The 12158-nt window shown below is 43.7% G+C and overlaps 1 protein-coding gene across 1 annotated transcript in view; it reads right to left on the bottom strand.

The window, feature by feature from the left end:
- Nucleotides 1-12158, bottom strand: part of zgc:153738 (uncharacterized protein LOC558115 homolog) — a 263841-nt gene that overhangs the window by 229773 nt on the left and 21910 nt on the right. The gene's annotated exons all lie outside the window — the stretch shown is intronic.

Here is a 12158-nt window from a genome sequence, read left to right as displayed (position 1 = left end):
CTTGACAAATCTACTGGAATTTTTCGAGGATGTAACTAGTAGAGTTGATGAGTGGGAACCAGTGGATGTGGTTTATTTGCACTTTCAGAAGGCTTTCGACAAAGTCCCACATAAGAAATTAACGTGTAAAATTAAAGCACATGAGATTGGGGTTAGTGTATTGAGATGGATAGAAAACTGGTTGGCAGACAGGAAGCAAAGAGTAGGAATAACTGGGTGTTTTTCCGAATGGCAGGCAGTGATTAGTGGGGTACTGCAGGGATCGGTGCTGGGACCCCAGATATTCACAATATATATTAATGATTTAGATGAGGGAACTAAATGTAATATCTCCAAATTTGCAGATGACACAAAGCTGGGTGGGAGGGTGAGCTGTGAGGAGGATGCAGAGATGCTTCAGTGTGATTTGGATGAGCTGAGTGAGTGGGCAAATGCATGGCTGATGCAGTATAATGTGGATAAATGTGAGGTTATACACTTTGGTAGCAAAAACAGGAAGGCAGATTATTATCTGAATGGCTATAAATTGAGAGAGGGGAATGTGCAACGAGACCTGGGTGTCCTTGTACACCAGTCGCTGAAGGTAAGCATGCAGGTGCAGCAGGTGGTAAAGAAGGCAAATGGTATGTTGGCCTTCATGGCGAGAGGATTCGAGTACAGGAACAGGGATGTCTTGCTGCAGTTGTACAGGGCCTTGGCGAGACCACACCTGGAATATTGTGTGCAGTTTTGGTCTCCTTATCTGAGGAAGGATGTACTTGCTATAGAGGGAGTGCAGTGAAGGTTTACCAGACTGATTCCTGGGATGGCGGGACTGACACATGAGGAGAGATTGAGTTGGTTAGGATTATATTCGCTGGAGTTCAGAAGAATGAGAGGGGATCTCATAGAAACCTATAAAATTCTAACAGGACCAGACAGGTTAGATGCAGGAAGGATGTTACCGATGGTGGGGGAGTCCAGAACCAGGGGTCACAGTCTGAGGATATGGGGTAAACTATTTAGGACTGAGATGAGGAGAAATTTCTTCACCCAGAGAGTGGTGAGTCTGTGGAATTCGCTACCACAGAAAGTAGTTGAGGCCAAAACATTGTATGTTTTCAAGAAGGAGTTAGATATAGCTCTTGGGGCGAAAGGGATCAAAGGGTATGGGGTGAAAGCGGGAGCAGGTTATTGAGTTGGATGATCAGCCATGATTATAATGAATGGCAGAGCAGGATTGAAGGGCCAAATGGCCTACTCCTGCTCCTAGTTTCTATGTTTCTATTTCAAGGGCAGTTAAGAGTCAACCACATTGCTGTGGGTCTGGAGTCACATGTAGGCCAGACCAGGTAAGGACAGCAGATTTCCTTCCCTAAAGGACATTAGTGAACCAGTTGGGTTTTTACACCAATCGACAATAGTTTCATGGTCACCATGACTGTGAGTATTTTTTTTTTTAAATTCCAGATTTATTAATTGAATTGAAATTCACCAGCTGTGAACACAGGTCCCCAGGGGATTAGCCTGGGTCACTAGCCCAGTGACAATACCCCTCTGCTACCATCTCCCCACATCTTCCCTCACATGATCCCTCCCCGCAACTATTTAGTTTAAAACGTGTCTAATGCCCGAGTTATATAACTCACCAGGACAGTGGTCTCAGTGAGGTCCAGGTGAAGTCTGATCCCCAGTGGTGCAGCTCCCACTTTCCCGAGTATTAGTGCCAGTGCCCTATGGACCGAAACCCATTTCTCCCACACCAATATTTGAGTCATGTATTTAACTCTCTAATCTTATTTACCTGACACCAATTTGCTCGTGGCTCAGGGAATAATCCAGAGATTATTCCCTTTAAGGTTCTGCTTTTTAATTTAGCCCCCAGCTGCTCACGCTTTCTATAAAGAATCAGAATCACAAAATCACAGTACAGAAGAGGCCCTTCAGCCCATCGAGTCTGCACCGACACGTGAGAAACACCTGACCTACCTCCCTAATCCCATTTACCAGCACTTGGCCCATTGCCTTGAATGTTATGATGTGCCAAGTGCTCATCCAAGTACTTTTTAAAGGATGTGAGGCAACCCGCCTCCACCACCCTCCCAGGCAGCACATTCCCGACCGTCACCACCCTCTGGGTAAAAAAGTTTTACCTCATATCCCCCCTAAACCTCCTGCCCCTCACCTTGAACTTATGTCCCCTTGTGACTGACCCTTCAACTAAGGGGAACAGCTGCTCCCTATCCACCCTGTCCATGCCCCTCATAATCTTGTACACCTCGATCAGGTCCCCCCTCAGTCTTCTCTGCTCCAACGAAAACAACCCAAGTCTATCCAACCTCTCTTCATAACTTAAATGTTTCATCCCAGGCAACATCCTGGTGAATCTCCTCTGCACCCTGTCCAGTGCAATCACATCCTTCCTATAATGTGGCGACCAGAACTGCACACAGTACTCCAGCTGTGGCCTCACCAAGGTTCTATACAACTCCAACATGACCTCCCTATTTTTGTAATCTATGCCTCGATTGATAAAGACAACTGTCCCATATGACTTTTTCACCACCCCACTAACATGCCCCTCCGCCTTCAGAGATCTATGAACACACACACTAAGGTCCCTTTATTCCTCAGAAATTCCTAGTGTCATGCCGTTCATTGAATACTTCCTTGTCAAATTACTCCTTCCAAAGTGTATCACCTCATACTTTCCAGGGTTATAGATCTTCTTTCCTAGTCCTATCTATGTCATACGTGGGCCACAACCACCGAATCCTCCCCCACCCACTGCAAGTCCCTTCCCAGCCCTGAGCAGATGTCCCAATCCCTGGCACTGGGCAGGCAACACAGCTGCCTGGACCCAGCTGCCTGGATACAGCTGCTGGACACAGCTGCTGGACACAGCTGCCTGGACTTCACTCTTTGCTCCAGAGAACAGGGACGATCCCCCTGACTATACTGTCCCTAACTCGCACTATATTCCTGTTAACTCCCAACACTCCCCACACTCAAATGGCTTACTTAAGTGGAGAAAGGACCGCATAATTCTGAGGTGCAGAGGGATCTGGGTGTTCTAGTACATGAGTCTCACAAAGTTAGTTTGCAGGTACAGCAAGTAATTAAGAAGGCCAATGGAATGCTATCCTTTATTACGAGAGGAATTGTTATGCTTCAGTTATACAGGACATTGGTGAGTCCACACCTCGAATACTGTGTGCAGTTTTGGTCTCCTTATTTAAGGAAGGATATAAATGCATTGGAGACGGTTCAGAGGAGGTTTACTAGATTGATACTTGGAATGAGTGGGTTGTCTTATGAGGAAAGCTTGGACAGACTGGGCTTGTTTCCACTGGAGTTTAGCAGAGTGAGGGGTGATTTGATTGAAGTTTACAAGATCCTGAATGGCCTTGACAAGGTGGATGTGGAAAGGATGTTTCCTCTTGTGGGTGTGTCCAGAACTAGGGGTCCCTGTTTTAAAATTAGGGGTCGCCCTTTTAGGGCAGAGATCAGGAGAATTTTATTCTCAGAGGGTTGTGCAACTTTGGAATTCTCTGCCTCAGAAGGTGTTGGAGGTGGGGTTACTGAATGTTTTTAAGGCAGATGTAGATAGATTCTTGTTAGGCAAGGGAATCAAAGGTTATCGGGGATAGATGGGAATGTGGAAACTGAAACACAATAAAATCAGCCATGGTCTTATTGAATGGTGGAGCAGGGTCGAGGGGCTGAATGGCCTCCTCCTGTTCCTATTTCTTATCTTCCTATTTTCTATGTTTCTAAATTTCTCTGTATTATACCGAGTGGTTTGCAGTCCTCTGCATTATATTTGGACTGTACCGAGTGGTCAGGAGTCCTCTGTATCCTGTATACTTTACACAGTATCTATGGTACCGTATTTTGCCCACTATATTATAGAAAGTGTGTAAAGTACAGATTATTGTCCTGTATAATACACATAGTGTGTACAGATCAGTGTAATTCCTAGGTAATATAGAGTGTGTACAAAGCTGTGTATTGTCCCATGTATGATACAGTCTGTACAGAGCTGTGTATGGTACTGTGTATTATGAAGTGTGTACAGAGCTGTGTATGGTCCTGTGTATTATAAAGTGCGTACAGAGCTGTGTATGGTCCTGTGTGTGCGACGGTGTGCACAGAGCTGTGTATGGTGCTGTGTATTATACAGTGTGTACAGAGCTGTGTATGGTACTGTGTATTATACAGTGTGTACAGAGCTGTGTATGGTCCTGTGTATGATACAGTGTGTACAGAGCTGTGTATGGCCCTGTGTATTATACAGTGTGTACAGAGCTGTGTATGGTACTGTGTATTATGAAGTGTGTACAGAGCTGTGTATAGTCCTGTGTATTATAAAGTGCGTACAAACTGTGTATGGCCCTGTGTGTGCGACAGTGTGCACAGAGCTGTGTATGGTGCTGTGTATTATACAGTGTGTACAGAGCTGTGTATGGTACTGTGTATTATACAGTGTGTACAGAGCTGTGTATGGCCCTGTGTATTATACAGTGTGTACAGAGCTGTGTATGGTCCTGTTTATGATACAGTGTGTACAGATCTTTTTATGGTCCTGTGTATGATACAGTGTGTACAGAGCTGTGTATGGCCCTGTGTATTATACAGTATGTACAGAGCTGTTTATAGTCCTGTGTTTTAGGCAGTGTGTACAGAGCTGTGTATGGTCCTGTGTATGATACAGTATATACAGAGCTGTGTATGGTCCTGTGTATTATGGTGTGTACAGAGCTGTGTATAGTCCTGTGTGTTATACAGTGTGTACAGAGCTGTGTATGGTGCTGTGTATTATACAATGTGTACAGAGCTGTGTATAGTCCTGTGTATTATACAGTGTTTACAGAGCTGTGTATGGCCCTGTGTATTATACAGTGTGTACAGAGCTGTGTATGGTGCTGTGTATTATACAATGTGTACAGAGCTGTGTATAGTCCTGTGTATTATACAGTGTGTACAGCACTGTGTATTGCCCTGTGTATTATACAGTGTGTACAGAGCTGTGTATTGCCCTGTGTATGATACAGTGTGTACAGAGCTGTGTATGGCCCTGTGTATTATACAGTGTGTACAGAGCTGTGTATTGCCCTGTGTATTATACAATGTGTACAGAGCTGTGTATGGTCCTGTGTATGATACAGTGTGTACAGAGCTGTGTATGATTCTGTGTATTATACAGTGTGTACAGAGCTGTGTATGGCCCTGTGTATTATACAGTGTGTACAGAGCTGTGTATGGTACTGTGTATTATGAAGTGTGTACAGAGCTGTGTATGGTCCTGTGTATTATAAAGTGCGTACAGAGCTGTGTATGGCCCTGTGTGTGCGACAGTGTGCACAGAGCTGTGTATGGTGCTGTGTATTATACAGTGTGTACAGAGCTGTGTATGGTACTGTGTATTATACAGTGTGTACAGAGCTGTGTATGGTCCTGTGTATGATACAGTGTGTACAGAGCTGTGTATGGCCCTGTGTATTATACAGTGTGTACAGAGCTGTGTATGGTCCTGTTTATGATACAGTGTGTACAGATCTTTTTATGGTCCTGTGTATGATACAGTGTGTACAGAGCTGTGTATGGCCCTGTGTATTATACAGTATGTACAGAGCTGTTTATAGTCCTGTGTTGTAGGCAGTGTGTACAGAGCTGTGTATGGTCCTGTGTATGATACAGTATATACAGAGCTGTGTATGGTCCTGTGTATTATGGTGTGTACAGAGCTGTGTATAGTCCTGTGTATTATACAGTGTGTACAGAGCTGTGTATGGCCCTGTGTATTATACAGTGTGTACAGAGCTGTGTATGGTGCTGTGTATTATACAATGTGTACAGAGCTGTGTATAGTCCTGTGTATTATACAGTGTTTACAGAGCTGTGTATGGCCCTGTGTATTATACAGTGTGTACAGAGCTGTGTATGGTGCTGTGTATTATACAATGTGTACAGAGCTGTGTATAGTCCTGTGTATTATACAGTGTGTACAGCACTGTGTATCGCCCTGTGTATTATACAGTGTGTACAGAGCTGTGTATGGCCCTGTGTATAATACAGTGTGTACAGAGCTGTGTATTGCCCTGTGTATGATACAGTGTGTACAGAGCTTTGTATGGCCCTGTGTATTATACAATGTGTACAGAGCTGTGTATTGCCCTGTGTATTATACAATGTGTACAGAGCTGTGTATGGTCCTGTGTATGATACAGTGTGTACAGAGCTGTGTATGATTCTGTGTATTATACATTGTGTACAGAGCTGTGTATGACCCTGTGTATGGCCCTGTTTATTATACATTGTGTACAGAGCTGTGAATGGTCCTGTGTATTACACAGTGTGTACAGAGCTGTGTATTGCCCTGTATATTATATATTGTCTCTACAATGCATTTTAAAAATGTTTTATTCATTCATGAGATGTGGGTGTCGCTGGCTGGGCCAGCATTTATTGCCCATCCCTAGTTGCCCCTTGAGAAGGTGGTGGTGAGCTGCCTTCTTGAACCGCTGCAGTCCATGTGGTGTAGGTACACCCACAGTGCTGTTAGGGAGGGAGCTCCAGGATTTGGATCCAGTGACAGTGAAGGAACGGTGATATATTTCCAAGTCAGGATGGTGAGTGACTTGGAGAGGAACTTCCAGTTGGTGGTGTTCCCATGTATCTGCTGCCTTGTCCTTCCAGATGGTAGTGGTTGTGGGGTTGGAAGGTGTTGTTGAAGGAGCCTTGGTGAATTCCTGCATCTTGTAGATGGTACACACTGCTGCTACTGTGTGTCAGTGCTGGAGGGGGTGAATGTTTGTGGATGTGGTGCCAATCAAGTGGGGCTGTTTTGTCCTGGATGGTGTTGGGCTTCTTGAGTGTTGTGGGAGCTGCACTCATCCAGGCAAGTGGGGAGTATTCCATCCCACTCCTGACTTGTGCCTTGTAGATGGTGGACAGGCTTTGGGGAGACAGGAGGTGAGTTACTCATCACACGATTCCAAGCCTCTGACCTGCTCTTGTAGCCACAGTATTTATATGGCTAGTCCAGTTCAGTTTCTGGTCAATGGTAACCCCCAGATTGTTGATAGTGGGGGATTCAGTGATGGTAATGCCATTGAACATCAGGGGGTGATGGTTGGATTCTCTCTTGTTGGAGATGGTCATTGCCTGGCACTTGTGTAGCGTGAATGTTATTTGCCACTTGTCAGCCCAAGTCTGGATAGTGTCCAGGTCTTGCTGCATTTGGACATGGACTGCTTCAGTATCTGAGGAGTTGTGAATGGCGCTGAACATTGTGCAATCATCAGCGAACATCCCCACTTCTGACCTTATGGGCAGAATTTCCTGCCTGTCGGGTGGGTGGGTCTGACCCAATCTCCAGTGGACAGGGAGCTGATCCCCGCTGGAGAAGCGGGCCCCACCGCCATTATACATGGTCAGGCCAATTAAGGCTCACCCAGCGTAAAGCGCGGCCGGTAGCGCTCAGCTCTACCTGTGTGGGTGGACGGAGGAGGGAGAGTCAGGGCCTGTGCTCTTTCACACATGAAACAAGGCACAGCTCCCTGAGGCTAGGTGCAGCCTCAGGGAGATCACCTTGGCTTTTCAAAAATATTAAAAACAGAGAAAAAAAAATCTTACAGGTCCCTTCATAATTTCCATCACAACTTTATGACAGTTTTTAAAACCCTACATGAAATCTCATCCCGCCGCTGGATGAGGCTTCATACTTTTTCTAGTTGCCACTAGGGCTCCTGGCCAACCCGGCAACCATAAGGTTGGACGGGCAGGTCCTTTAATGGCTTAACTGATCCTGTCAAAAGCCTCAATTGGCCATTGACAGGTCAGCGGGCCCTCAGCTTATTTTGCTGCACCCCTGCCTTCCTGAAAATTTAAATGGGGCGAGATGACGTCGGGGGTTCCGCCCAACATCATCCCGCGTCATTTTACACGGTGGCGAGCGGGCCCCACACCCCCCACCCCTGATGGTGAAATGCTGACCTTATGATGGAAGGAAGGTCATTGATGAAGCGGCTGAAGACGGTTGGGCGGAGGACACTACCCTGAGGAACTCCTGCAGTGATGTCCTGGAGCTGAGATGACTGACCTCCAACAACCACAACCATCTTCCTTTGTGCTAGATATGACTCCAACCAGTGAAGTGAATTGTGTGGTGTATTGTCCTGTGTATTATACACAGTGTGTACGGTGTGGTGTATTGTCCTGTGTATTATACACAGTGTGTACGGTGCGGTGTATTGTCCTGTGTATTACACACAGTGTGTACGATGCGGTGTATTGTCCTGTGTATTATACACAGTGTGTACGGTGTGGTGTATTGTCCTGTGTATTATAAACAGAGTGTATGGTGAGGTGTATTGTCTTGTGTATTATAAAAAGTGCGTACGGTGTGGTGTATTGTCCTGTGCGTTATACACAGTGTGTATTGTGTGTTGTATTGTTCTATGTATTATACACAGTGTGTACGGTGCGGTGCTTTGTCCTGTGTATTATACACAGTGTGTAAGGTGTGGTGTATTGTCCTGTGTATAATACACAGTGTGTATGGTGTGGTGTATTGTCCTGTGTATTATACACAGTGTGTACGGTGTGGTGTATTGTCCTGTGTATTAAACACAGTGTGTATTGTGTGGTGTATTGTCCAGTGTATTATACACACTGTGCACGGTGCGGTGTATTGCCCTGTGTATTACACACATTGTGTATGGTGCGGTGTATTGTCCTGTGTATTATACACTGTATGTACGGTGCGGTGTATTGTCCTGTGTATTATACACAGTGTGTACTGTGCAGTGTATTGTCCTGTGTATTATACACAGTGTGTACGGTGTGGTGTATTGTCCTGTGTATTATAAACAGTGTGTATTGTGTGGTGTACTGTCTTGTGTATTATACACAGTGTGTACGGTGCGGTGTATTGTCCTGTGTATTATACACAGTGTGTATTTTGTGGTGCATTGTCCTGTGTATTAGACACAGTGTGTATTGTGTGGTGTATTGTCCTATGTATTATACACAGTGTGTATGGTGTGGTGTATTGTCCTGTGTAATATACACAGTGTGTATTGTGTGGTGTATTGTCCTGTGTTTTATACACAGTGTGTATTGTGTGGTGAATTGCCCTGTGTATTATACACAGTGTGTATTGTCCTGTGTATTATACACAGTGTGTATTGCGTGGTGTATTGTCCTGTGTATTATACACAGTGTGTACGGTGCGGTGTATTGTCCTGTGTATTATACACAGTGTGTATTGTGTGGTGTATTGTCCTGTGTATTATACACAGTGCGTATTGTGCGGTGTATTGTCCTGTGTATTATACTCAGTGTGTATTGTGTGGTGTATTGTCCTGTGTATTATACACTGTGTGTATTGTTTGGTGTATTGTGCTGTCTATTATACACAGTGCGTACGGTGCGGTGTATTGTCCTGTGTTTCATACACAGTGTGTACGGTGCGGTGTATTGTCATGTGTATTATACACAGTGTGCATGGTGCGGTGTATTGTCCTGTGTATTATACACAGTGTGTATTGTGTAGTGTATTGTCCTGTTTATTATACACAGTGTGTTTTGTGTGGTGTATTGTCCTGTGTATTATACACAGTATGTATTGTGTGGTGTATTATTCTGTGTATTATACACAGTGTGTATTGTGTGATGTATTGTCCTGTGTATTATAAACGGTGTGTATTGCGTGGTGTATTGTTCTGTGTATTATACACAGTGTGTACTGTGCAGTGTATTGTCCTGTGTATTATACACAGTGTGTATTGTGAGGTGTATTGTCCTGTGTATTATACAGTGTGTATTGGGTGGTGTATTGTACTGTGTATTATACACAGTGTGTACAGTGCGGTGTATTGTCCTGTGTATTATACACGGTTTATATTGTGTGGAGTATTGTCCTGTGTATTATGCACAGTGTGTATTGTGTGGTGTATTGTCCTCTGTATTATGCACAGTTCTTTTGTGTGGTGTATTGTCCTGTGTTTTATACAAAGTGTGTATGGTGCGCTGTATTGTCCTGTGTATTATACACAGTGTGTACTGTGCAGTGTATTGTCCTATGTATTATACACAGTGTGTAATTTGTGTTGTATTGTCCTGTGTATTATACACAGTGTGTACTGTGCAGTGTATTGTCCTGTCTATTATTCACATTGTGTACGGTGCAGTGTATTGTCCTGTGTGTTATACACTGTATGTACAGTGCGGTGTATTGTCCTGTGTATTATACACAGTGTGTACTGTGCGTTGTATTGTCCTGTGTATTATACACAGTGTGTATGATGTGGTGTATTGTCCTGTGTATTATACACAGTGTGTATTTCGTGGTGCCTTGTCCTGTGCATTAGACACAGTGTGTATTGTGTGGTGTATTGTCCTGTGTATTATACACAGTGTGTATGGTGTGGTGTATTGTCCTGAGTATTATACACAGTGTGTATTGTGTGGTGTATTGTCCTGTGTTTTATACACAGTGTGTATTGTGTGGTGTATTGTCCTGTGTATTATACACAGTGTGTATTGTGTGGTTTATTGTCCTGTCTATTATACAACAGTGTGTATTGTCCTGTGTATTATACACAGTGTGTATTGTGTGGTGTATTGTCCTGTGTATTATACACAGTGTGTATTGTGTGGTGTATTGTCCTGTGTATTATACACAGTGTGTACGGTGCGGTGTATTGTCCTGTGTATTATACACAGTGTGTATTGTGTGGTGTATTGCCCTGTGTATTATACACAGTGCGTATTGTGTGGTGTATTGTCCTGTGTATTATACTCAGTGTGTATTGTGTGGTGTATTGTCCTGTGCATTATACACAGTGTGTATTGTGTGTTGTATTGTTCTGTGTATTATACACAGTGTGTACGGTGCGGTGTTTTGTCCTGTGTATTATACACAGTGTGTAAGGTGTGGTGTATTATCCTGTGTATTATACACAGTGTGCATGGTGTGGTGTATGGTCCTGTGTATTATACACAGTTTGTACGGTGTGGTGTATTGTCCTGTGTATTAAACACAGTGTGTATTGTGTGGTGTATTGTCCAGTGTATTATACACACTGTGCACGGTGCGGTGTATTGTCCTGTGTATTACACACATGGTGTACGGTGCGGTGTATTGTCCTGTGTATTATACACTGTATGTACGGTGCGGTGTATTGTCCTGTGTATTATACAAAGTGTGTAATGTGCGCTGTATTGTCCTGTGTATTATACACAGTGTGTACGGTGTGGTGTATTGTCCTGTGTATTATAAACAGTGTGTATTGTGTGGTGTATTGTCTTGTGTATTATACACAGTGTGTACGGTGCGGTGTATTGTCCTGTGTATTATACACAGTGTGTATTTTGTGGTGCATTGTCCTGTGTATTAGACACAGTGTGTATTGTGTGGTGTATTGTCCTATGTATTATACACAGTGTGTATGGTGTGGTGTATTGTCCTGTGTAATATACACAGTGTGTATTGTGTGGTGTATTGTCCTGTGTTTTATACACAGTGTGTATTGTGTGGTGTATTGTCCTGTATATTATACACAGTGTGTATTGTGTGGTGAATTGCCCTGTGTATTATACACAGTGTGTATTGTCCTGTGTATTATACACAGTGTGCATTGCGTGGTGTATTGTCCTGTGTATTATACACAGTGTGTATTGTGTGGTGTATTGTCCTGTGTATTATACACATTGTGTACGGTGCAGTGTATTGTCCTGTGTATTATACACAGTGTGTATTGTGTGGTGTATTGTCCTGTGTATTATACACAGTGCGTATTGTGTCTTGTATTGTCCTGTGTATTATACTCAGTGTGTATTGTGCGGTGTATTGTCCTGAGTATTATACACTGTGTGTATTGTTTGGTGTATTGTCCTGTCTATTATACACAGTGTGTACAGTGCGGTGTATTGTCCTGTGTTTCATACACAGTGTGTACGGTGTGGTGTATTGTCATGTGTATTATACACAGTGTGCACGGTGCGGTGTATTGTCCTGTGTATTATACACAGTGTGTATTGTGTAGTGTATTGTCCTATGTATTATACACAGTGTGTAATTTGTGTTGTATCGTCCTGTGTATTATACACATTGTGTACTGTGCAGTGTATTGTCCTGTCTATTATACACATTGTGTATGGTGCAGTGTATT

This window comes from Carcharodon carcharias, chromosome 6 (assembly GCF_017639515.1).
Source record: "Carcharodon carcharias isolate sCarCar2 chromosome 6, sCarCar2.pri, whole genome shotgun sequence".
In the NCBI taxonomy this organism is placed as follows: Eukaryota; Metazoa; Chordata; class Chondrichthyes; order Lamniformes; family Lamnidae; genus Carcharodon; species Carcharodon carcharias.
The sequence above is the reverse complement of the archived record's forward strand: the minus strand, read 5'-3'. Positions and strand labels throughout refer to the sequence as shown.